The 23,714-nt window shown below is 44.2% G+C and overlaps 1 long non-coding RNA gene across 1 annotated transcript; it reads left to right on the plus strand.

Moving 5' to 3' along the window:
- The first annotated feature begins 8,631 nt into the window (after positions 1-8,631).
- LOC106559881 lies at positions 8,632-15,944 on the plus strand. Its single transcript, XR_005371806.1, has 3 exons — positions 8,632-10,581; positions 11,994-12,082; positions 15,242-15,944. It is a non-coding gene; the product is annotated as an uncharacterized LOC106559881 (long non-coding RNA).
- Positions 15,945-23,714: the final 7,770 nt, after the last annotated feature.

Genomic DNA, 23,714 nt, shown 5'->3' on the forward strand with positions numbered 1-23,714 from the left:
GGTTACATGAACTGTTTACATCCAACTATTTTGCCAGGAGTAGGTTCTTTCCTGCTCTTAACATTTTATTCATTAATCTAGAAAGACTCCCCACGCTCCAACATGAAAATCACTGTCTTTATTGGAAGAAATTCAATCTCCAGGAAAGGAATCATCTGTTTTAGTTACATTTTCCATAAAAAATTGATTTATCTGACCGCTATTTTTGCCACAGCACAGCCAGGTTATAAATAAACTCATAATAAGTCATTAAAGGCTTATTATTTCCAATCCCTTCCTGTGGGACGTCTTCTCTAACCACCAGCCCACAGGAATGATGCCGTCCTGGGTGCCATCTGGACTTTCTTTGTATGTCTGCCACAGCTATCTCGAGGACCTGTCACCACCTTGTGGGTGTGTCCAGCCTTGCATCATTTCCATTCTCCTATTTGATCCATTATACCTCCAAAAATCCCTGGTGCTGACCACAGGAAACAAGTTACTTAATCCTATCGTCCTTCATTCCAACAGCAAGTGTTCAATAAAACAAAATCAATGGTGCTTGCCACCCTGCCTAAGTGAAAAAAGTCACACTGAGGACTACAACGGTTTCTCACCAAACTGGAAAGAGCTTTGAAAAAATAGATCTTTATTTACTTGTAAAACATTTCAAGTTGAAGAAACTGAACTTGAGATCAGAAAAATGGAGGAAAGAGGGTTTGTTTGCAAAATGGCAGACTTGGCCAAGCCACCTAGCAAGGGAAATGCCTCATTTCATGAGGCAAAAGTCTCAGTATAAGGTGGACTGATGCATTGTACGTTTTAAGGTAATGATCAGGTCACAGATGATGGGGGAGGTAGGAAGAGGGAGGAAGGGAGGGGGAGGGATGGAAGGGGAGAGAGAGAATGAGTGAGCATACAGAAGAAAAACAGCCCAGAGGAACTCAGAGGAGCTCGATTTCCATAGAAAAGGAAGATGTCTACCATGTACTTTTTAATGCTAGCTAGAATGGTATCTGCCAACCAGCCTATGTTATAACAGTATCTATTTATCCATCCAACAAACTGATTGTATCAGCATTCTTGAAGATTGGTCTGCCATCGTTGTGCTCACCTTATTACCTTTCTAGAGGTCAATTACTGGGAAAATGTTCAGTTGCTAAGATGTCTCACCCACCTACCTTCTCCAGATTAGTCAGGTGTCAGTGAAGAGGTCAAGGTTGAGGTAGAGACAATTGGTATCAATAGTCGGAATAAACTACGAGGTAAATATGGAGAAAGCAGGATAAGACCAGTATTGATGAAGACACAGGTTCAAAGAGAACTGTCCTGGCCCACCATACATTTGCTGTTTCATGAACTTCATGACTCCTCCCATTCCCTTCTCTTCATGGGGCATAAGAATCATCTGAAGGTCCTGTTAGAATGCCGATTCTGATCTCATAGTTCTGGGATGAGGCCTGAGAACCCGAATTTCTAACAAGTGATGTCCCTTGTGCTGGTCTAGGGAACACACTTTGAAAAGCACTAAGTTACCACAACATGGCAGAGTCTTGCTCACCTCTGTGTCAATTGCGCTAAGTCAATGTTTGTTTATCTTAACTGGATTGTAATGGGGCAGCAATATTTGTTCTCAATGATCTGTCACCTCAGATATATAGCTAAAAAATCTGTTAATAGAGCATGGAGAAGAGTTTGGGTATGGACTAAGCAGATAAACCATTCACAGCCTACAGCTCCATAAGGACAACCAAGGCCAACAAAAATTGTCTAGCTCCGGTCGAAGGGAAGTTCTCAGATTATACCTGCATTTTTGGTGACCCCATGAGCGGCTAAATAAACTTGTTACTGGTTCTTTCACTTCTGTGGCTTAGATTTTATCATCTGTTTGGTATTACTGAGGAAGAAGGCATACAACTCTGGTCTTTCAGAGAAAGTACTTTTTTGGTAGTAGGACAGGGATATAGTCCAATCCTGCCCTGCACATGTAAACCAAACAGTCCAGTCTTCATAACCAAGCTAGTAGGTTGGCAGTCAATAAAAACAGGGCCTGGAAACTCGCTTTGAGTCTTTCCACCCTTGTTTATTCTAATTCTTGCTGTAGAAGCAAAGAGGAGGGTCATGAACTCTGTTTAAGGGCCAGGAAGATCTTTCTCCAAGGTGTGAAACCTATATGAAACTCTGAAGAATAAGTAGGTATTGGCTCAGGGGAATGGAAGGAGCATTCCTAGCTGAACAAAAAGCAGATGCAGAAGTAAACTTGGGATCTGCAAGCAACTGAGTGTGGCCAGAGTGCAGATTATGGGATCGGGAGGAGGAAGGGAGATAACACTGAGAAGGTGACAGAGGACAGATTGCGGCGAAACATGAGCTCTCCAAAGAAAGCATGAAGACCCCTTTGGAATGGCTTCATTTTCAAGGGAACACCTTGACTTTGAGGCCCAATAATGCTTCTCCTCTAAGAGACTGCCTGTGAGCCCATGCCATGTGCTCTCCGGTGGTCTTCCGGGTAGGCCTCCATGAGTTGCTAGGCAAGGCTCCCTCAACTGCTTCCCCACCTTCTGGCTTTCATATCTTCATTCTATAAGGGGCGTAGGAAACTGATAATTACAAACTGACATTTCTGTCCCAGGAAAATGGAATTTGGAGACTGGAGGTTTTAAGGCAACAGAATATCTCATAGTTTATGAACGATATCTGACATTAAATGCTGAGCAGATGTTGAAGATGGGTTTCTCATATGAGAAACACCCGGACATATATGTATGTATATTCCTTACCACATAATCCAAGGACTTTTATTTAGTGTTGTTGACTTTATGTTGTTGTCGCTTCTTCCCCTTAACATGCTTGGGGCATAACTTGAAATAGTCGCAACACGAATAGTAACCTGAAAATAGACAATGCTATTCAAGTAACGAGAATTTCAATATGAGAAAAGTCATGTGGTTTATGTTATTTGTATTCCACCAAAGAAGACAATCTCTTGCTATTTGCATTAACCCTTTGGTAACAGCTGTGGGACGTCTGCAAGACCAGTGTAAAAATTTTTGCATGTGCGTTTGAAAAAATGTTATATATAACATCTGTTTTCATTCATGGGTACAGTGCATTATTTCATCATGATGTATTCTTTGTGGTATTATTTTAGAAATCTATTACCCACAGATCACCAGAAGATCTCTTGTCCTGTCATCCTTGGGATAATGAACACTCTCCATATGTGTAAATCTGTCAGGCTCTGCCTCCCTGGAGTGACAGTTACTAATTTACAAATCAAAGAAATCATTCTTACCTTTTTTTTTTTTTTTTAAGTCAGTGACTGTTTTACTACAGAAATACAGGGTCATTAGCTTGAACTATAAAATATCACATCAAAGAGCTTATCAGCAGACAGCAACGTAATCTTCTTTGTTTTTTTTTTTATAAAAAAAAGATTTTTAAAATCAAGAAATTCCAAAATATATTCAATTTTTGGAACACTGATCGATAAAACAGTCCCAAATAAAACCTACTTTGAAATTCACATTGTACGTAAAAGCAACAAAATTAATCTAGCAATAAGGGTGCCTGAGTGGCTCAGTCGGTTGAGCATCAGACTCTTGATTTTGGCTCAGGTCATGATCTCAGGGTCCTAAAATTGAGCCTACATGGACCTCTGTGCTCTTTGGGGAGTCTTCTTGAGATTCATTCTCTCTCCCTCCCCTCTACCCTCCCCCTGCCCGTGTTAGTTCCCACTCTCTCTCAAATAAGTAAATAAATCTTTCAAAAACATTTATCTACCAATAAATTATTTTGTGTTGGGTTTCTTGGAACTTCTATAACTGATGTCCTAGCTAACGTTTAACCAGAGCTTTTGTTGGTCTATACAAGAAAGTTCTTCAGCAAGATATCAAAATAGACTTGGTTTTTTCCTTAGATGGGCCTCAAGAAACAGCTATGGTGGGTATAAGATATCCCTTGAAAAGAGCAGAAGTACTACCTGATGGATGCTCAGTTCTGTGGGATGATGTCACAACGCTTCCACTCTCTGTTGCGTGGCTCTTTTATTTTTTAATATTTTATTTATTTATTCATGAGAGACACAGAGATAGAGGCAGAGACACAGGTAGAGGGAGAAGCAGGCTCCCTGCAGGGAGCCCGATGCAGGACTCGATCCCAGGACCCTGGGATCACGCCTGAGCTGAAGGTAGACACTCAACCAATGAGCCACCCAGACGTCCCTGCATGGCTCTTTTAAATGAGTATTTATTAAACAATGTCTTATGGGACAGGCACTCTGAAAAGTCTTAAAAGAAGTCATTCTTACCCTTACTCCTCATGACTTTCAGGTACTAAAAAAAATGCCCAGAGAGAAGTTATTAATCATGAAATATATCTGAGATTTCAGAATGTGCTTTTGAGTGCTTCAGGTCAGAATGCTCCCTCCTGAAATGGCCAAGTTGGGGATGGATGGGAAGAGGGGAGCTCAAGACCCTCAGAGAATTCAGAAGGAAGCAGAAATCGGAGAAAGCACACAGCAAAGCACGAAACTGGAAATGTGAGTTTTGGGTTAAATGTAAAAAGAATACATTTGTCAGTGTTCCAGGAAAATTATTTCTGAATGGTTAGTTTATTCAGTATTACTCAGCGGAAGTTGAAGTGCATAAAAATAGAATAAACAATCAAATAAAAGATTGTTTTTCTTTAATAAGTTAGCAACCTCTCAATTTTAAGATAATCTTATTCAGACCTATTTTGTATTATGAAGACTGTTATTAGCACCAAAAGGAATGATTTATAATGTATTAAGGACTATTATATTCATTTAAATTGGGGAATAATCATGGTTTCTGCAAAACAGAAATGTTTTTAGATTAAGAAAAAAATCTGTTTCTTTGTCTTTGGCACTTTTTTCCAGGTTTAAAAATATCTTTTTTGGGGGGAGAGGAGGATGGGTGGCAGGAGAAATTAGAATCGTGCGCTATTAGATCTAATTTTTGCTCAGGAAGAAATTCGCTTTCTTGTCTTCAATAAGTGACATCTAATAAAATAAGCAAAGCTGAGAATGTGGTTGTGGCACTGGTTGCAAAATATCTTTATTAGGCTGGTGATACTTCTTTTATGCTAGGACTATGGAATAAAGGAGTGTGTGGTTGGAGTCTTGCTTATTATGCTTTATTAGGGCTTCAATCTTCTTTTTCTTCTGTGTTACATATCATTTTGCAACTTTCCTTGGAATTGTTTACTTTAAAATATTTTGGTAACCTCAAAGTTGATAGAAAGAATGAGAGATGAGATATGTGCCTGTGAGTCGTTGAATGATCTGGAGTTATTTTACCTAAGAACATTTACTCTTTCAAGTAATGGTGAAAAAATGAGAGCTACAAACACTTAGTAGACTATGCACAAGGAAAACCCTGGCCGCAAACATCCTTCTCTTTATCAGTAGTAAAACGGGGAGAGAATCTTCTGGAAGAAGGATTAAATCTCCTAGGTGACCTAAGAGAAGATGAGGATGAATGAATGGGAAGGGAAGACAAGTTTAGGCTAGATTAAGAGTCACTTGCCACGTCAACATCTGAGTAGCAGTAACAGGAGATATTTTTAAGGTGCGATATTACCATCGCTGCAGGTGTGCAAGAGGAAGCTCAGTTACACTTAGCAGTGCCATTTCTAAAGAGGACTCAAACCTTTAAGGGGTTTCTTTTTTTAAAGATTTTTTTATCCATGAGAGACAGAGAGAGAGAGAGAGAGAGGCAGAGACACAGGCGGAGGGAGAAGCAGGCTCCATGCAGGGAGCCCGAAGCGGGACTCGATCCCGGGTCTCCAGGATCACACCCTGGGCTGAAGGTGGCGCTAAACTGCTGAGCCACCCAGGCTGCCCATTGAAGGGGTTTCTAACTTGGGTGGCTCTTCAGGTTCCTTCTGCCCTCCTGACCTCCTTCCCTTCCTAAGTTTCTGCTCTGCTCTCCAGGGTAGCAGACAAATTCATGTTCTGGTCTTCTCGGCTTCTCACCGGATCATTGCTTTGGCACGCACATGGGGGTGTTTCTTGCTTTTCAGCTTTCCTCACCTCCTGGAACCTGAGGATCTCAGCATCCGGCCCATACGTATGACGGATGTGGAAACAGTGAACGGTCCCAGAAGGGCTTCCCCAGCCCCAGGCCAGCACCAGTACTGACAGTGAGGACCTGGGACGAGCTGGGGAGGTGTGCTGCTTGCCTCAGAGCCTCCAGGGGCCTGGTCTGAGCTACAGCCTTGCCCTTGCTGCTGAGCCAGTGCCCGTGGATGCGGGTGTAGACTGACCCCATGAAGCCCTCATATTCTTTCTCCTGGGGACAGTCCCTGCAGGGTGACATTCACAGCATCCTGTCTCAGTTCCCTAAAGCCCAACAGTTCATGCCCTTGGCAGATAAGACTTTTATCCCTTTCTTCGGATTCCTGTTCCCCTCCATAGTGATCCTACCTGTTCCTTTAATTTTTCAGCCTCTCTAAGTGTCCTTTTTCTGGTACTTATGACCCAAAGCACTTTCAGTTGCATAATGGTTTGACTATATACAAAAAAAAAAAAAAAGAAAGAAAGAAAGAAAATATGGGGCACATCCAGATGTCCTGCTACATCGAGGAAGCCCCCAAACAGACTTCAGACCATCACAGCTCAGGTTGCCATTATAAAGGATTGGATCCAATTTGTTCAGTTTACCCAGAAGAATGAATGGAAGCACTGCAGTGTGTGTGTGGGTGTGTGGGTGTGGTTGTGGGTGTGAGCATGGTGCAGTAGCAAAGCTGTGCCTGTGTGAAGCACAAGCCTGGCCTCTGGCACAGCGTTCATGCAGCCGGGCAGCCCTGGGCCTCAGCTAAGCTCCCAGCCCACCTAAAATAAGAAAGTTGGGTCAGATGATTCCAAAAGCCCCTTCTAGTTGCTCGAAGCTCTGATCCGGGCCGCTGAGGCACAGAAGGGTCAATCGCCTGGCCCAAGCATGCAGAGCCAGGAGCAGAGCTCCAAGACTTGGACCCAGGTGTGTTATCTTAACACCGAAGCCCTTTTGGAGACTCACTTGCAGCCCAGAGCATTCCGCCCTCGCCATCTCTCCCAGTGTTGGGGGGAAGCTGATGTGCCTCCAAATCTCGAGGCTGTCAGACCGGCGAATCCCTCTAAGGACAGTGGTTGACATCACCTGCCTTTTTCTGAGGGCTTGTCGGGGTCCCCTAAGTCACTAGTACAGCAAATGTGATGTTCCCGGGTTTCCCCTGGCTCTGGCACTGGCCGCGTGGTCTGCAGTTACCCGGTGTCCACGGGAGCGCTGTGATCGTGGGAAACAGAGTGAGCCCAAGCGTGGTCCCCGAACCACAGTAGCTCCTGACATCGTGGTTTACAACAGCTCCATTTCATTTTATGTTATTTTCTGAGCCAGAAAATGATCTCCTCCATACACTTCCCACGTCTCCATCTGTTGTCCAGCCCGGGTCTTTGGGCTTCCTCGGGGACTCAGCCCCTTCCACGGGGACTCCTGGCTCACATTGCCACGGGGCTAGTTGCGCTGCCTTCTACTGCAGGATGGAAGTGAGCTCAGTCCCCCGGAGGGCCTGCTGCTGTCCCCACATGTCAACCTTCTCTGGATGAACTGGAAAAAATAAACTAAAGGGAGAACCCGCTTCACAATCCCAGCTCCACCCCTCCTTGGGGCCACCGCCTTGGGAGAGCACCCTAACCTGGCCGAGACAGCACCTCTGGCTCTAACATGGGAATATGAATCCTCACTTGTCATCCGGACAAGAAACCATGTGTCACCGGCTCAGGAGCTCGAACAGAACACGCTGCCCTACACCAGTCAGGACGCTCCAGAGCACCCTGGAGTGTTTTCCGCACCAGTTTGGCATTCACTGTGCTTCTGATGAGTTTGAAAACGTGACAGAGACACTGAGTGGAGGGAAGCAAAAATGGATCAGTGACAGGGGAGGATTTCAGACGCTGGTCCCTGGATGAGAAAATAAACTTTCTAGTCGGGGCCGTGTGAGGTTAGAGAGTCATCGTGCCTTTGGAGTCTGGTGCGGCTGAGAATAAGGGCCTGGATGGCCTGGAGGACAAAGTCACTGGGAACCTGAGAAAAATCAGTGTTGCCACTGCCACCCTGCCGAGGGCTGACAATCAAGCAGCTAATCCCACTGAGGGACTGGAGAATTCAAATTGAAGCTGGGAGAGCGGGCAGATAGATCCCTGTGTGGGGGCGTGGGGGTGTCTCTTAGATCTCTCGGTGAGGACCTCAGGGCAGGCAAGATTAATCCCCATCATTGTGCCCCCCCCACACACACACAAGGGAGCTTGGGGGAGTTCCCTGGTCCACACAGCAGAGAAGAGGACTCCACCCATCCCATCCTGCTGCCTGGCTGGCTCTTGGGGTCATGGCACCTGCAGGTGAGCAAACCCACAGAGCCTTGAACAGAGGTGCAACCCGAATGAGCAAACTCAAGTTTGGGGTATTTGTTTTTTGTGGGGTTTTTTTGTTTGCTTTGGTTTGCTTTGGTTTGTTTTCTTGCTGTTGTTTTTGTTTTCTTTCAGGGCAGATTAAGTTTTACCCTTCAAAACTCCCCTGGAGATACAGAGGAATACTCACATATTTGCACTCTATTTTTGCATTGCAGGAAAAAGAAAAAAAAAAACTGAAGGAACGTAAAATTAAACTGGGTAGTGTGTATGTGCAGGACCTCTGGACATTCAGATCTTGTCAAGTGTCTGTCCTTCCTCCTCTGGGCCTGTGCGCTTGGGACGATGACACCCCTGAATCCTCGCCCTTGTCTATAAATACTAATGCTACATGAGAAATCCTCTTGGCTCACCTCAGGTTTCTCTGTGGCTTCGTCTACCGTCCTGCACTCTCGTCTCTCCTGGGGTGAATGTGTGCTCTGGAGGAATCAAAGCACACAAATAATCAACCTTCCATGGATCTGGATACTTGAGGGGTGAATGAGGCTCATCAAGTGGACCTCATGACCATATGGATGACATATGATGAAGCCAAGCCCCGACTGCCTCTCTGCTGATCTCCCCAAAGGGAAGTTTCCTTTAATTCGGGAATACTCGGACTCTATCTGCGCTGAGAGAAAGGCAAACACAATGTTGTGAGATCTTTGAGAAAATGTCACTAAAATGGGTCAGCCTTTCTATTTCAGAGCCCTGCTCATCTGCAAACATTAAAGGCTAAAAATATGTACATGGTGTGCTCTCAGCTCAAGCTTTGGGAAGGCTTCGGATATTAACAATCGACTTGCAGCCCCGCAGCCCCTATGACTTTCCCAGGAAGAAGGTGCACATTTCTCGAAGACTCAGCATCACTCCCCACACCTCTTTTCCAGCAAGGAATTTGGACAATTTGGACAATACTAATCTCTTGGGGGTGGCAAGGGGATAGTGGGGAAATAGGCAGGACTTAACGAATCCAGCTTTTATGCACCCCGAACACAGAGTCAACCTGCCTGGGGAATATTCTCTGGGCTTGGCATCCAGTGCTAAATGCTAGATTTCCACATTTAACCTGGAAAAACAAATGCCAACATCAGCTTGGGTTTCTGATGCTCAACTTTTGTCTTTTTTCTTTTTTTAAAAAAAGATTTTATTTATTTATTCATGGGAGACACAGAGAGAGAGAGGCAGAGACACAGGAAGAGGGAGAAGCAGGCTCCCTGCAGGGAGCCCGATGAGGGACTCGATCCCAGGACCTTGGGATCACACCCTGAGCCCAAGGAAGATGCTCAACTGCTGAGCCACCAAGGTGCCCTGATGCTCAATGTTTCCCCTTGTCTCTCTACAGTATTCAGGTATCCTCCACAGTCTCCTAATCTGCATGGACAGGAACACAAACAAGAATTCCAAGTTGCCTAGCAGAGAGGACAGTGGCTCTGGAGGCAGGCACGCTCCATGCTGATTTCCAGTTTTGCCCCTAATGAGGTGTATAAATGATGCGACAGTTCACTTTTCCTCTCCCAACCATTTCCTCATCTAAGTAGAAATCATGGCGAGCTTGGGAATTTGCCGTGAGGCTTGGTGATGCTGGGTCTAAAACTCCTGGATTAGTTCTTGCTGCACCATCAGCACTATGTGAGTGCGGTGTGAGTATTATTACCGATGCCACTGTGATCACTTACTTGGCTTGATACGCTTGGTTCAATGTGCCGGATCTGGGGTCACACAATCATCTGGGGCCTGACGTCCCATCTGGATAGCTGAGTACTCTTTATTCCTAAATTCATGGTCTCCATACCTGAGCCAGTGAGATGGCTCAGATTTTTATGTTTTCCCAAACCCCTGGGTGTTAGAATTATTTGTGTGTCTCTCTTCTCCAGCTGGTGAACTCCTTGGGGACAGGGAGCAGATCTGATTCATGTCTTGTGCTTTGGGCCTCGTACAGGTGGGGCACGGAGATGTTCTCAGTTCTGCTTGCTGAACTCTTCGGGACTGTGTTTATGCTGGCCGCTGTCACCTCCTCCGTGGCTCTGTGGCTGCCTCTGGCTTTCCTGCCCTCCCTGCACCTCATCCCAGAGGAGGGCGGAGTTCCAGGAGGCAGCCCTCCCTCCCTCTCTGGCCCTGGCTTCCTGCTGAGCGAGGAGACTTTCTTCCCAGAGGTCAGTTAACAGTTCAGGCACGTATTGCTAATGGGAACACAATGAAACTTGACCTGAAAAAGCTTGCAGTGATTACTACAGTCATAATAATTTATATTCCAAAGAATTTGGGAAGGAAAGAGGAAAGAAATTAAGGAAGGAGCCTGAATAAGAAGGCCAGGAGGCAAAGAGGAAGGAAAAAAAGTAAGGCAGGAAATTCTTCTAAGAATCTGCTTGATGATGAGCCTGTGGCCAGACATCTTTACAGCATCCCGAGGGGTATTTTTTTTTTCATTTCTCTTTTAATATTGAGAAGACTATGACTCTGGGTAAATCACTCCCCAGATCATATATGTAGTAAGAGGTAGAATGACCACTGGAAGATGTTAAACTAGGTCTCAAACTTCCAAAAAGTATATGAGAAAACTATATAAAAAACAATCATTGACCAAACCAAAAGTCATCCAAACCCTATTTTGCTAGGCCCCCTCCCATTTCAGCATATGGATTTTAATACTAGGAAAAGCCTACATTAAATTTTATAAGGGGAGGCACCTGGTGGCTCAGTGGGTTAAGCATCTGCTTTGGGCTCCCAGGGTCCTGGGATCCAGCCCCTTTTGGGCTCCCTGCTCAGTGGGGAGTCTGCTTCTTCCTCTGCCCCTCACCCCCTCATGCTCTCTCTCTGTCTATCTCAAATAAAATTAAAAAATAAATAAATAAATTTTATAAGACATTAAAGGTTACATCCAGAAATGGTTGTAAGACCAAGTAAGAGTGACTAGCCAAGGGACTTTCCCAAGTAAGGCTCTGATTTTAGACAATTGCCCAAGGTTCTATTTTTCTCTCCCCATTCTTTTGACTTCTTAAGAATTCTCTGCCTCAGTAGGGGCATAACCTGCTTGCTCCTTGCTGAAGTTACTGGGAGCTCCCCGCTTCACTCTGCATGTATGGGCACAGGGTTTTACATTTTTAAATGACAGCTGAAATCCATAGGAACACACATCTTTTCACATTTGAAATTTTTAAAGAAATGACTTTGCTGCCTTGGTGCAAATAAAATGTTATGAAATGAGTATAAATCAAGAATCACTGTGATCTTTAATAATTACAAAACTTGCCAACGTTCCGCTGTTTTAGACATGCTGGTCACTAGTTTTGAAACAACTAATCTCAGATTGTGATCTCAGAATGCAAAAATCCGGTAGTTTCCTCTAGCTGTGCTCAGGGCATAGCAATAATTAGAAGGTCAATAATTTGTGGGTGAATGAGCTCCACCATTCAGGTTTCTTGTCTTCTATGTGGAATTACCTGGTCTGGTCAGCCTCCCTAGTTCTTGTCAGTCAATAATTCAGTGTAACTGCATTAGTCCAGAAAATATTTGCCAGGAAAACACTTCAGCTCATTTTATCTTGCAATCTTCCCTTCTCTGAAAGGTCACCAAAACTCTAAATCACCAGAGAATGTGGAAAAGGCGAGATCTGTGAACAGAGACTGGCCCGCAAAAATTGGAAATTTGGACCTGGTAAGCTGATGAATGTTTAACACCTGGGTCTCTGAAAAAAAAAAAAAAAAAAAGTCTAAGTTTGCTGATATCAAGTATAATGAGTACACAATTTATAAATCATAATAAAATATAAAAATATATATGAAATATATAAATTCCATATAGGCAATTGCTTCTCACGAAATGATTTCGTTGGCTTTTGCCAAACTCTTGTATCCATAGACAAAATATGGTTTCAATGGACAGACGAGTACAGTTCCAACATGAATGTGAGTTTATGCTTTATCTTAGCAAGTAAATCAAAGAGAAACAACGAAGAAGTATGTCTGAACTTCACTCATTTGTCGATGATGTGAGCAACTTCTTTGCTGAATTGGATAATCGCTTTCAAATGCTGGAAGAATGTTTACTTATAATGCACACCATGTTTATTCACTGTGTTTCAGCTACAGGCATCACACTTATTTAAGTTTCATCTGCATTAACGTTTTCTCCATAATCTGCTTAAGTCTAAATAATCAACAAATGAAAACTTGTATTACTGTACTTGCCAAATTCCATGGTGTAAGTTGACACCCAGGGCTCATTTCCATCAACCAATGTGACATCACTGAAGCCTGATTTGGAAGGAGAGTCTCAGTAGCTAGACGTTACATAGCATCTCCAACATAGAGTTAAAATAGAGGTAAACAACCTCAAAAGCATAGATAATGTGTAGTAAAGTAGCAAGTGATGAGTTTTGAGTATTATTACCCTAGCTTTTAATATCATTTGATTGTAAATTCACATAATTTCACATTTAAAAAGTACTATGTTTAACCATCAGCTAGCAAACTTCCGAAGATTTAACAATTGGCTCCTCCGGATGATATAAGCCAGCTCTAACGAGTCACTGATTTTGAGGTTGAGGAGGAAGTACAGATGATAACTGAATGCATTTCAGAGCACTGATTTCAAACTTGACCCTGTCTTCTAGCTCGTTTCTGTTTAATTCTAACCAAGCAATCTGTCACAGAGATGAAGGGTGCTCCATTCCTCATCTCCACTTGCTAGGAACAGTGGGCTGCTTCAAATTGGCAAATGTACAAAAGCTGATATGACGCAAATACAAAACTCAAGGTTTTGCAGATGTGATCAAAGTAATGAGTATGAATATTGACCAGTTCCTTCAAGCAAACACTTGATATACATGTTCCTTATTCAATTTCCAACTCCTGCATCAGATGGTTTGAGCAAATTAGATTCTGGGAAGAAACTCCATTAGGATCAATGAGTTGAGTATATGAAAAAGGTTTAGTTCTTCTCTTTGTTTTTAATTTTTCCCATTGGTACATTTTATTTATTTATTCATTCATCCATTTATTCATTTATTTATATATATTTTTTTATTTTAGAGAGGGAGAGAAAACAAATGTGTGTGTGCTAGAGTAGGGGGAGGGACAGAGGGAGACAATCAGGGTGGAGCCGGACATGGGGCTGGATTTCATGACCCTGACTTGAGCTCATGACTTGAGCCTAAACCAAGAGTCAGACACTCAACGGACTGAGCCACCTGGGTGCCCCTCTCATCAGTACATTTTAAAATTGTCTCTAAAGGTATCGTTTTTACATTTTTGTGTAGAGAAAGAATATATTTTACTATAAGTAGTTTTTAAATTCTCTGGAGATTCAGACTTCAAAATCAAACAAAGGAACAAAAGAGACACTGAAATTTAAAAAGCGAGGGCACCTGGGTGGCTCAGATGGTTAAGCATCCGCCTTCAGCTCAAGTCATGATTCTGGAGTTCCGGGATCAAGCTCTACATTGGGCTCCCTGCTTCTGGGAGAGCAGGCTTCTCCCTCTGCCCCTTGCCCCACTCGTACTTTTGCTCTCTCTCTCAAATGAATGCAACCTTATAAATTAATAAATAAATTAATTAATTACAAAACAGATGAGAAGTGGCAGACATTTCATTGAATTTAGTCCAGCATGGATCTTATAAGTTTGATTGATTTTTAAAAACTTTTTCCTAGGGGAGTGATGAGCTTACTGAAAGAGACAGATACTGAAAAAAAATCACAGTAATCTCCAATATGTTATTCAGAGTATTTGTCCAAACCAAGAAGTTTCTCATTACTTTTTTCTCTAAAAAACAGCCTCATTTGTCAATGACATTAAAGGTTAAAGCATGCCACCTGTATTTAAAGGATAAAAAGAGAATAGTATGAAAAACCTTATTGAAATAAATTTAACAAGTTGGATGAAATGAACAATTTCCAAAAAACCCTATAAATTACCAAGAGTGTTAAGAAAAAATGGAAAACTCAAATAGCTCCATTATTAGAGAAATTTATTTATAGTGAATAGCAGTCCCACAAAATTCCCTCCAGTTCCATATAGTTTCCTGAGTGAATTTTAGCAACTTTTACAGAAAAAATTAATAATAATTCAACCAAAAAGGATTCAAGAAAATTGGGGAAAAAAAAGAATAATTTCCAACTCCTTCTAAGAGGCTGACATTACCCTGATATCAAAATCAGGCAAAGGTCTTGCAAGGGAAGACTAAGACCATATAAACATTGGTGCAAAATCATTCTTTTAAAAATATATTTTATTCATTCATTTGAGAGAGAGAGTGCGAGTGCTTGTGTGTGAACAGGGGGTGAGGAGCCAGGGAGCAGAGGGAGAGGAAGAAGCAGACTTCCTTCTCAGCAGGGTTTGATCCCAAGACTCCAAGATCATGATGCTTAACTGACTGGACCACCCAGATGCCCTAGTACTGGTGCAAAATTCTTTTTTTTTTTTTTTTTAAAGATTTTATTTATTTATTCATGATAGTCACACAGAGAGAGAGAGAGAGAGAGAGAGAGAGAGAGAGAGGCAGAGACACAGGCAGAGGGAGAAGCAGGCTCCATGCACCGGGAGCCCGACGTGGGATTCGATCCCGGGTCTCCAGGATCGCGCCCCGGGCCAAAGGCAGGCGCCAAACCGCTGCGCCACCCAGGGATCCCACTGGTGCAAAATTCTTAACAAAATTTTATCTAATGGAATATAGCACATTTGGCATAATACCAGGAATTCTGGGTGGGTTTCACATTTGAAAATCAATGTAACTCACCATCTTAGTGAGTTTTGGTGGCTATAACAAAAACACGACTGACTGGTTGGCTTAAGCAACAAATCTTTATTTCACACAGTTCTGAAGTTTGGGATGTCTAAGGTCAAGGTCCCAGCAGGTCCTGTGTCTCTTGAGAGCCCTCTTCCTGGCTTCCAGATCTTGTATCCTCAATGATGTATCCTCAACATCATATCTTCACCTTTCCTGCTTGTATCCTCACATTGTGGAAAGCAGAGAGAAGAAGCAAGCACTTCTAGAAGAGCACTAATCCCATGGAGGGGGGCCCACCCTCACGACCTGATCATCTCGAAAGGCCTCACCCAACACCACCACATTGGGCATTAAGATTTCAACATGCGGACTTTGGAGCACTCACTTATTAACAGACTAAAAAACATCATACGTCAAGAGATGCAGAAGAACTGTTTGACACAATCCAACATCCATTCCTGAGAAAATCTTAATAAATTTGTCAAAACAAATAAGTAAGCAAGACCCTAGGCAAATTCTTTTTTTTTTTTTAATATTTCATTTATTTATTCATGAAAGACACACAGAGAGAGGCAGAGACACAGGCAGAGGGAGAAGCGGGCTCCATGCAGGGAGCCTGATGCAGGACTCGATCCTGGGACTCGGGGATCACACCCTGAGCCAAAGGCAGACGCTCAACCACTGAGCCACCCAGGTGTTCCGAACCCTACGTAGGCAAATTTGATCTCCAAGCAAATCTTCCTCATCTACAGAAAATAAATTTCATCTCTTTCTCCTGAATTTCTCCAGCATCAATCCTTTCTACTTTTCACTCCTTACTTGTTTGTCAAGTTGTGGGTTACATAAATAATTTGCTATTTTACTAGGCAAAATGCATTGCTGTAGATTTAGAAAATCAGTCTCTGCCCCATAGCAGGGCTGCCCTTGAATTGGTCACCTTACCCCTCCAGAGCCTGTTTCTTCATTTGTGAAATGGATGTTTGAATGTGACCCATTTGAAGGAATAAATCTGCATGAAGCCCTAGTGTTTATTGTAAGCACTGCCTTCGCTGGCTCCCAGCATGCCACCTGCTGCTGTAAGGCCTCTGGCTTCCTCTTCTTTGTAGCCCTAAGTGCAGACCAGACCGAGCCCGTAGGAGCAGGACTGGACAGTGTCTGCGGTGGATCTGATGGCACTGTGGGGACATGCTCCACCGCTGGGCACCGGGTCAAAGAGAGCTCAGTGCTTTCTATAATCACTGCCATCAACGGAGACCATCCCAGATCTGAGCAGTGCAAGCCCTCTGGGCCTTGGCACAATTTGTAGCCCAGATTAATTAGTTAATGTTCACAGAGCACTTTGAAGATGGAAAACGCTGTGGGAGTGCAAAGCCCATTAATGATCATCATTATATAAATTTGAGCTCCAAATTCAGCAATCGTAATTGGAAGTTGCTGATTCACATCAGGGCAGCGTCCAGGATCCAGAAAGCCTTTGTGAAAGGTGTCAAGAGCTTCTTGGCCCCGAATATTTAGGGGCACAAAGGGTGCTCCAGGAAGCACGTAGGCCCTGTCCCTCCTAAACCACCCTGTTAGAAACGGCCCAGTAATGCCACCTGCCTGCAAGATGACTCACTCAGTTTTCAGTGACCGTATGCTGGGAACTTGCTCTACGGGAAGCCCAGTTCAAATCCACATGTAGTAGAACTCAAAGTCCTACCCCTGCCCTTGTGCTAAGGGCTTGGGGGTCATAGATGGGCGGGTCCAGCCCCCAGCTCTGGTACTTTTACTGAGTGTGACTTTGGAAAGGCTGTATCACCATGTAAGCCCCAGGACCCTCGTGTCTAAAACAAGCACAAATGGAGGGTCAGCCTATCAGCCCTCCAGAGCTGGCTCTAAAACATCTAGTAAGAACCCAACGCATCTTGAGTGCTTAGTCACTCTTACTCACTCTTACTATTTTGTTACCAAACCATTCCCATGATACTAGAGAAACAGCACTTTTGTGCTTATACCCATTGATGTGGATTTTGATTGGCCTTTGCTAGTTAGGGCTGTTTTTTGTGTTTTTTTTTTTTTTCTTTTTTTTTGAGGACAATCTCCCCTTGGCCGCTGAGGATCCGCCTCCCTCTTACCCCCCCGCCCCCGCCACCTCAGTGGTCTTATTAAAGGAAGGAGAAAGGCATTTTGTTCAATGTTTTCTCCTGCTTGCCACAGCTCTCACGGCCCTCAATAGCTCATTGTCAATGACCTAGTTAGTCGGCGGAATATCTCACTTTTGGAAGCAACTCGGTGTCCCTGAGTGCTCTGAGCGCAGAAGGGCGATCAAAGTCCTGCCATACCCTGGCACAGCCTCTTGGCCTCCGGCAAGGCGGTTAAAAGCACACACTTTAAAGGCCTCAGACTAAGCCACATCTTGGTGCTAAGAGAACATGGCAAGGGTTCCTTCCTTCCGTTAGGTTGTGCTGACTAAACTTCGCATGGAGCCAGCCCAGCTGCCTGCCGCACCCCCTTCCCCCCCGCATCCCTCCAGCCCCTCTCTCCCGGTGGTCCTGCCATCCCCACGGCCCTCCCCGCCAAGCTCCACTTGAGAAAGCTCGAGATGGAGTTCTCCACAGGCACGTCAGGGGGAAGCCCTTTGAAGATGCAAAGGGTGTGTGTGAGTCATTCATAATCATCGTGATTCATAAGCCAACTTCAGAGGCCAGGTTCTCTTTAATACTCATTATCCCTTCAATAGACCGAGTTGGGCCAATAGTTAATTTGCAAATTGCAGGACTCAGTAAGGTGAGACTCTGCAGGAAGGGTAATTCATAAATTATTTTTTAAAGGGAGGTTGGGTCTATTCAATTTTCCAAATTTATTACACACATGAGACAATTTTTGCTAATTCCCTCCCCTCGAGGCTCAAGAGAGTTCATCATCAGCCCTCCTCCCTCTGTCCTCTGCCACCCTCATGTGGGGGCTTGCAGGTGCTATCATCCACACCTTAGGCTGCCAGGTTGTCACGGGCAGAGGGTGTCGCTCACAGAGGGCCCTCAACCAGCACTTGCTTATCGTAAGACGCGTCATGCCTACCCTCCTTCTCTGTGCCTTTGAGTTGGGCCTCATCTCTCAGCTGAAAGGCAATAAAAGTGAGTCCTAGAAACCACTCACAGTAACGCCTTCACTCACCCTAACTCCGAACTCCTAAGTCTAAGGCTTAACTCCTAGTAACTCAGAATATGACCTTATTTGGAAGTGGCGTTGCTGTAGATGCCATCAGTTGACACGAAGCCACACTGGAGTAGGCACTCCTGAGCTAATATGACCGGTGTCCTGAGAAAATGCTAATGTGTAGATACAGAGACACCCAGGGGGAAGCTTCACAAGGACAGGAGTTTGGAGTGATACACCTACAAGCCAACCAATGCCAACAATATCCCGAGAAACAGAAGAAAGGCAAGGGAAGGCAAGGAAAGAGTTCCCTACAGGTTTCAGAGAGAGTGTGAAGCCATCAACACCATGATTTCAGGCTTCAGGCCTCCAGAATCATAAGACAAGCAATGTATGTGGTTTTAGGGCACCCGGTTTGTGGTACTTTGTCACAGCAGCAGCCTTGGCATACAAAGACACGGGCACATGGCAGAGATGACATCTCCTATGCCTGAGTTGAGGCCAGGACAGCACTGGCGCCCAAGTTTAAAGATTACGTAGCGTTAAAATGTTCCATCTTTATACACATGATCTAATTTAATCATCTCAACAACCCGATGAAGTGATTATTATTGTGTTTCTTTTTTTTTTTCATTTGTTTTTATTGAAGTTCAATTTGCCAACATATAGTATAACACCCAGTGCTCATCCCATCAAGTGCCCTCCTCGGTGCCCATCACCCCAACTCCCCATCCACTTCCCCTTCCTTGACCTTTGTGTGTTTCCCAGAGTTAGGAGCCTCTACTGGTTTGTCTCTCTGACATTTCCCACTCAGTTCCCCTTCTTTTTTTATAAACTTTTTTTTTATAATCCCTTTCACTATTTCTTACATTCCATATATGAGTGAAACCATATAATTGTCCTTCTCCGATTGACTTATTTCACTCAGCATCATACCCTCCAGTTCCATCCACATCAAAGCAGATGGTGGGCATTTGTCCTTTCTGATGGCTGAGCAATTGCACTACTGGGGATTTACCCCAAAGATATAGATGCAGTGAAACACCGGGACACCTGCACCCCAATGTGCAAAGCAGCAACGCCCACAATAGCCAAACTGTGGAAGGAACCACGATGTCCTTCGACACACGAATGGATAAAGAAGGTGTGGTATATTATTGTGTTTCTAACTCACAGATAAAGAAAGACACTGAGGTTCAGAAAGATGAGGAGACATCTCTAATCTCACAGCCAATAGATGGCAGACCCAGGGCCACATTTCCATGCTCCTAAGCCTTCACTTGCGTTCTCTGGACTGTTGTCTGCAGATTCTCGAGCTGGAACCATGATCTGCTCACCTAGACTTTTTAAATTATTCTTGGCTGCTCGGTGGCCACAGAGTTCCCCCTGCGTCACTTTGGTAATGGCGGCTGAGGAGAAGGCTGATCTTCTCTGAAGCTCTGTCCCCCCTTCTCTCCATAGGAAGAACTTGTTGACCGAGGGACAGACATCATTGACAGGACAGTTGACAGACAGGAGTGCCTCAGCTGACAGAGGCTCCCTATCCCTGATTCAGCTGACAGAAGGAGACACACCAGTTAAGAGTGATGGCGGCTAGCTGAAAATACACACTAATCTAATCTTCTGGTTGTTCTAGATGAATCTCAGGAATGTGGGAGGCTAGCATGTCAGATAGGCAATTATTGGCCGGACGCAGGATTGCATAATGCAGTGATGACTCGGGCTTCCTGCTTCAGCTCGCATGTGGGGAGCTTGCCAAAGAGGGTTTATCTTCCCAAGAGAAACATGCCAACTTTGGGAGGATATGAAGTAACTGTCATTATGGGAAAAAAGACATGCCTAATGTGAAAATAGTCGAGGTCTCCTTCAGCTTGTGCTCTGAATCCCTTTCCATTTTTCTTTTTTTTTCTTCCCTTCTGGCTCTTTCTCTCTTTCTGTCATTTGGTCTTTCTCTGCATCTCCGTGTCCCTTTCTTTGGTTTTGCTTCGGTTTAAACTGGCCTCCCTGCTTTTCGTTCAGAGCTCCACTAAGACTGATGTCATGTCTGAGGAAAGTGCCTCGATGCATTTCCCATGAAAGAAGATGCTGATAAAAAGTCTCTGTGTTGGTCTTGCACTGAGGGGTCCATGAATTGAAGGGTCATATTAATCTGCAACACGTGGGCTGATCTCTGTCTCTCTGGCAACCAAACAAGCATCTGCTTTTTCCCCACGAAGACCACATCACATCCCTACACCTGCACATACCACAACAGCTCACAAAACAAACAACTAAACAAAACCAACCAAACAAACAAACCCACGGGTCTCCTCTGGTCTCCTTGAAATCCTGCCTCAGAACTCCTCAGAGGGGCCTCTAAAATGCTTTCTGAGAGAAAAGTGACTCCTGGAAACAAAACCAGAGAGGAGGCACAGAAAGGCCTCCTGGAGGTATTTCTTAGTTTTCATAGAAGGATAGTGAGGCGCAGAGTGGCAGGGTCACGGGCACTGAGTTACGCGGTCTCCCACTGGAGCTTCGGGCCCTAGAAGCCACAGCTCGGAAGTCCAGGCCCAGTTGTGCACGAATGCATCATGCGTCCTCTCTTCCTGTTAAGTAAGACACATCGTGCGGCTGTAAAAATGTAATATGGCAGCTAAGAAACTATGGAAGGGTACAGAACTCCGAGAACATGTATATTTATAGAAAACCCCTCAGGAAGCATTTATTATTTTCTAGGAGGATCTTGCACCGTGAAGAAAATGTTATGTCATTTAAGTGATAGCACTTAGAGACTGGGGAAAAGGGAATTAAAGTTCTCATGAAAATCTTTTTCTGGGAACTGAAAGGGGTTAGCATTAATTACCTAGAAAATACACCCTGTTCACTCAAGTCCATATAGAGTGATTAACCACTTGCTGAATATTTACTATTTGCCAAGCTCCATGGTAGGCATTTGAAGAAAATTAACTTACATCTTTTTTTTTTTTTTAAGTGAAGTTTTATAGTCCTTTTTGCAATATGAAAATCCAGTTTGGAGAGGTTAGTCAACCGGCTTAAATCGTTGTAGTTGGTAAGATGGTCGGTCAGCACTGACACTCTGGGCGGGATGACTCCTACACTGGCCCCCTCTCCCCATACTCTCTCCCCATTCTGTGCAGGGACTCACCCAGGTACAGATGAAAGCAAGATTTTATTTCATTAGGTGGTATAACTCTTTCCCTCCTGTGCCCTCTATATAACCATGTGGCCATTCAAGAAATGCCGAGGGAATTTTACATTGTCACAACCTAATTGACCTAGATGCCAGGATTCCTGGTAAAGAATCGAAAGTATCGTGTTCACATTCCTGACTTTCCTCCCAAATAGCACGTATCCATCCATGACCCTCTGTGACAACTATCCAATAAATGCTCAAAATGTAGATACCGTATTTTCTTTTCTTTCTTTTTTTAAAAGTTTTTATTTATTTATTCGTGAGAGACACAGAGAAAGGCAGAGACGTGTAGGGGGAGAAGCAGGCTCCCTGCAGGGACCCTGATGCAGGACTTGAACCCAGGACCCTGGGATCATGACCTGAGCCAAAGACAGATGCTCAACCACTGAGCTCTGGGCATCCCTGAACACAGTGTTTTCAAGATGAGATTCATAGAACAACGTGTGTCAACCTCCTCCCTAAATAGGGTTCGAGACTTGCAGGGAGGCTTATGTTTTGTCACTGTGTTCTCGTAACATTACCTAAATACATAGAGATCCTGAACGTCACACGACGGGTGGCCACACCTTGTTGTGCTTTATTTTATCAGTAAAATCTCTCCGTGATAAATGCTGTCAACTCCCACCCTGCCACAGATTCTTCCAGCTGGATCATCCTTTATGGAACAGAGTTCCTGAGCCAATTTTGAGCTCCAGTATTTCTATCAGATTTTAGAAGTCTCACCCTGAGGCAGGTGGGGTGTGAGGGTGCAGAATGAGACCTGCTAACTCACTCTGCTGTGGTCGATTCAGGATGGGTCTTGGTGTCATCAGCTCCCAAGACACACGCCACCTCCATCATAGCCCTCCTCCTCCTCCTCCTCGACCTCCGGCCCTCTCCACCCTGTTCTATCAACCACTTCATCCCCAGCATCACCATGACCGATCTTTAACTCTATGAGAAAGAAATAATGATCTTCATTTTCTTTGGCTGATGGGGCCCCGGAGTTCCCTTGCCACCCATTGGGGTTGACACTGGAGATCGCCTTAGCTCCCTTTGCTCATCCAACTCAATGTAGATTTTCTAATTCTTTGTTCTCCTTCCTTAGAAGCCATTTGTAGTTGAAATCCCGGAATGCCTTGTGCCCAAACTCAGAGTTAGGATATTCCCAGGAAACTTCCTGTATATTAAAACACTGTGAACTGTGCGTCATTTTTAAGAAGTCTTTGGCCTCCTGACACAAGTTACCTTCTTGTGTTGGGCTCTTGCCACTGCTTTCAGCAGCTCCCTGAAGAACGACTTGCCCAGGAGCTCCTGAAGGCAGCTGCAGACAAGTGCCCATGCCCAGGACAGATGGACAATCCTTTCTCTGGGTCCTTGGATGCTTTTTTCCAAACTCAGTTCCACCTGGTGCTGTGGTCAGATCTGCACCTGGTACAGATCCTTTTAAACTCTGTTCCTGTATGGTCTGAGCATCAGCAGTGTTTCTCTCCCTCTTGCTTAGGGCCTATCACCTGGCTGGGGAGAATTTGATGCCCTCAAACTGGTCAGTTTGCTGCTGAGATGGCCTGCCTTGCCCCAGCCCGGTCCCCTCCAAGACAAGGGGATTTTGACAGTTTGCTGTCTGATGACAGAAGAAATAGAAAATAGCAAATAGCTCTCAAACCCTCTCACCTACCTCTGAATCAAATACCTGAAGTTCTGACAAACTATAGGTGTCTGACCTCCCAAATCAGTGTAAAATAAAGCAAGCATCCAGAAAGAACAGAAGTTAAAAAACCCAGATGGGTCCAGAGGAACTTATGAGTATTTCCCAATTCCATTTCATTTCATTGGTTTTCAAATAATTCTTTCCACTTGTTTACTCTGAATCGAGATTCTAGGAAAGGGATACAAACCTTACGTGATGCTGCAGAGAAAGCTGGCTCTACGAGCCCCAGACCCCAAGCCTGATGGCAGCTACGGGAGGGCCCAGGGGTCTCTGCAACAGCAGCTGGGGCAGGAGGGAGGCTGGGCAGGTACCATGAGATGCTGGCGCTGGGTTTTTTTACTCTGATACTGCCTTGCTGAATTGTCAAGGCAAATCGTTCTACTTTTCTGAGTTCTCTCAGAATTCTCTCTCTCTCTCTCTCTCTTTTTTAAGATTTTATTTATTTATTTATTTATTTATTTATTTATTTATTTATGGGAGAGAGAGAGAATGAGCAAGAAGGAGGAGCAGAGGAAGAGGGAGGAGCAGGCTCCCCATTAAACG

Source organism: Canis lupus, chromosome 17 (assembly GCF_011100685.1).
Source record: "Canis lupus familiaris isolate Mischka breed German Shepherd chromosome 17, alternate assembly UU_Cfam_GSD_1.0, whole genome shotgun sequence".
Classification (NCBI taxonomy): Eukaryota; Metazoa; Chordata; class Mammalia; order Carnivora; family Canidae; genus Canis; species Canis lupus.